This window comes from Macadamia integrifolia, chromosome 5 (genome assembly GCF_013358625.1).
Source record: "Macadamia integrifolia cultivar HAES 741 chromosome 5, SCU_Mint_v3, whole genome shotgun sequence".
Taxonomy (NCBI): Eukaryota; Viridiplantae; Streptophyta; class Magnoliopsida; order Proteales; family Proteaceae; genus Macadamia; species Macadamia integrifolia.
The window spans coordinates 32,063,875-32,067,428 of record NC_056561.1 but is presented as its reverse complement, the minus strand read 5'-3'; the positions used below and the strand labels follow the sequence as shown (position 1 = coordinate 32,067,428).

General features: G+C 35.8%; 1 pseudogene; it reads left to right on the top strand.

The window, feature by feature from the left end:
• LOC122078014 lies at positions 1–1,419 on the top strand (annotated as a pseudogene).
• Positions 1,420–3,554: the final 2,135 nt, after the last annotated feature.

Sequence of the window (3,554 nt, the reverse complement as noted above, 5' to 3'; positions counted from 1 at the left end):
ATGTTTGACTGTTAGGGGAAATTAAAGGGAAGGGAAGTGAAATTTTCAAACTTAAAAAGAAAATATTTTGTAATTGTGACCTATGTGATCCTATGTAATTGTATAAACTAGTTAAATTTTTTACCATATTTAGTAATGACACATTTTACATGTAATTTTTATTTTGCATTTTATAGCGAAAAGTTTTGGATGCAAAGTACAATGAAATTTAATAACCAAATATTACAGTATGATTTGGAGTTAATGATATAATCACATGGGGTAAGGATTACAAAATTTCCCTTTCCTTCATTTTAATTCCCTTTGCAGCCAAACAGAGCCTCAACTTGAAAATATAAGTCAAACACTACCGTGGGTACAAATCAGATAAAATTGAAAAACAGAACCAAGTGAGGATTCTAAAGTTCTTAGATGACTACGAAGCCCTCAAGCCCTCAAGGTACACATTTGCTGACATTAAGAGGATTACAAATCAGTTTAAGGAAAAGCTGGGACAAGGAGGTTATGGTAGTGTGTACAAAGGAAAGCTTTCCAATGAAATTCTAGTTGCTGTTAAGGTCCTTATTAACCATTCCACTAGAGATGGAGAGGACTTCATGAATGAAGTCGGCACCATTGGTACGATTCATCACATAAATTTGGTGCTCGTGGTTGGTTTCTGCGCAGATGGATATAGACGATCTCTTGTCTACGAATTTTTTCCAAATAAGTCACTAGAGAAGTTCATCTTCTCAAGAGATACTAAGAGGCCACTCCTTGGTTGGGAGAAACTTCAAGATATAGCTATTGGCATAGCCAAAGGAATAGAATACCTTCACCAAGGGTGTAAGCTGCATATACTTCACTTTGATATTAAACCTCATGATATCTTATTAGATGACAACTTCAACCCCAAGATATCTGATTATGGTCTTACAAAATTATTTTCTAAGAACGAGAGTGGCATCTCCATGACTGCAGCAAGAGGGACAATAGGGTATATTTCCCCTGAAGTGTTTTCTAGGAACTTTGGTCATGTTTCTCATAAATCAGATGTTTATAGTTTTGGGATAATGTTGCTTGAAATGGTTGGTGGGAGAAAGAACATTGACAGCACTGTCGAGAACAATAGCCAAGTTTACTTTTCCCAATGGATCTATAATCATCTAAGTCATGGGAAAGAATTGGAAATCAGGAATCAGGATGGATGAAGATGGAGATGCTAGCATTGCTAAGAAGCTAACAATTGTGGCACTTTGGTGTATCCAATGGTACCCAGTTGATCGCCCTTCAATGAAAGTAGTGGTTCAGATGTTGGAAGGAGATAAAGAGAGCTTGATCATGCCACCCAATCCTTTCAACTCTACAATGCCTTCAAACGCTAATGCAACTAACAATGAAAGACCACTCTGCATGAAATTACCAATCATCTCTGAATAAGGGTATGGACAATATGTTGTTCTCTTTGATATTGATATAAGTTAATTAGCATAGCTGAACTTGTAACCATCACTCATTTCAGCCATTATGTTTAAGGAGATTTGAACTAGATGAATGATCTTGGATTTAATCAATTTGGTTTATATAGAGAACAAAAATCTATAGCTTCATATATTATTTTCTTTCTTTATTTATTTATTTGGTCTATAGCTATAATGTTCAGCATTGATGTTTTGATGTTTTGTGGTAGAAGAAAAATACATTGATGCAAGCTTTTACATTATAACTAAGGATATTTTTCATATGTTGACTAATCTCTTGTTTACCATTAAAAGAAAAATGAAAAAAAGAAGCCCTCAGGGAGGTGGGGCTTCCAATACTGTGTGACTTCATTAATGCTATAATCAACTACTGAAAAGAGATATATACTCATCCAAGACTTCTGGAACATTTCAAAGCAACGGACCCAAATAAATGAAGTTCAACCATAAAAATTATTGCATATAATTGGTTGCAACTATAGAACATGCATTTAGGAGAATCTTGATCACCCATGTCTGATTGACATAAAAATTAAAATAAAATAAAATTCATGTTTGAGAGCTCACAATATAGCTGCTAGGTGCTGAAAATTTTGTCATTGCAATATGGCTTTCCATAATTTTTGTTCTATAACTTAGAATGGTTAATTACATAATTTGTATTCTGATGCCGCATCTTCTTTGTATGAAATCGAAACATGACAAATCAGAAGCATTGGAAAGATCAGATACTTTTTGTATTGTTATATGGGAAAATTTGTTCCAAAAAAATCATCTTCAATGCTGAAACTACCCCCGACTATCATAAAGCTAAATTTTGACCACAGATATCGTAACTTCTTCATACGGTATCGAAACACGACGAAGTCAGAAGCATTGGACTAGATAAATTATAATCTATCTTTTTCATGAAGAAATGGTCTCTAAAAAATATTATTTTCACTGTAAAAAATGCCCTATAGCATAAATAGGTCAATTTTACCCATACCACCTACCAAGAATGTACCAAACCACTCTATATACACCATGCAGCTCTGTTATCTCATCTGCAATAATGGACGCTGCCACATCACCCAAAACTGACTATGTCATCACTACCACATGGCCAGGTTGCCAACAAGGACAACCATAAAACACCAGAATGGTAGTTCTATACTCCCACCATGTACATATAATCGATTAGGATTTCAATATGTTCACATTTATAATATAAGAATGCCAGTTTTACATTTTGAATGCTAACCCTACAGAGCAGCTGGGCATACGTATGTTGATTTCACCCCTCTTTTTTCTATTTTATTTTGCATCTCGTTTCCAACATGTTAAATGCTAGACTCTAGGGTTTCACCATACCGATTCCATGTTACATCAGCACGTTTGCTTTACATTCAGTATACTAACAATGCAAATGGGTATGTGGATTTTGTCCTATTCCTTTACATTTTGGTCGTGGTTTCCTTTCAATACTGGTGTGATATAGATGCTTGTGTACACAAATCTAGATGGCCTATTCAATAGTAAAGTGTGTTTACCTAGGGTAGAAGTTTGATTTTTACTGGGTAGATCAAGGTCGAGGTGCCTGACCCCTTCCTCGAACCGCAACTAGACACGAATCTTAACCCATGATTAGACAGTTTGGATGGAGTCATTTCTATTTCAATTTCAATTAGATGAGTCCTAGACCCTAATCTAGGTGGCCACTCCCAATCAATAAAGACCATCGGACCCACACTGCTCTTTTCACAAGGAGGGTTTTCAAAATCCCATTGGTCCTCATAGTGGCAATTCCACTGGGGATCTTATTAGTCAAACTTTACACCAAACCTATTTAGGTGGCACACGAGTGTTTACTTTGTTTATAAAATTGTTGTTTGAGCCCAGTTTAAAACACAGGTTTTTTTTAAGATTTTGTTCTAACTAACATTCATCATGCATCATGCATCATGCATCACACATTCACACACTTACACTACGCTATGCATGGCCACCCATGTGAAGAGTAGCTATGGGACCGGAATGAAGGTTCACAGGCCCTCAATGGTGAACTCACAACCCTTTAATCCAATACTTTCGGGTATATTAAAGGGATGCATC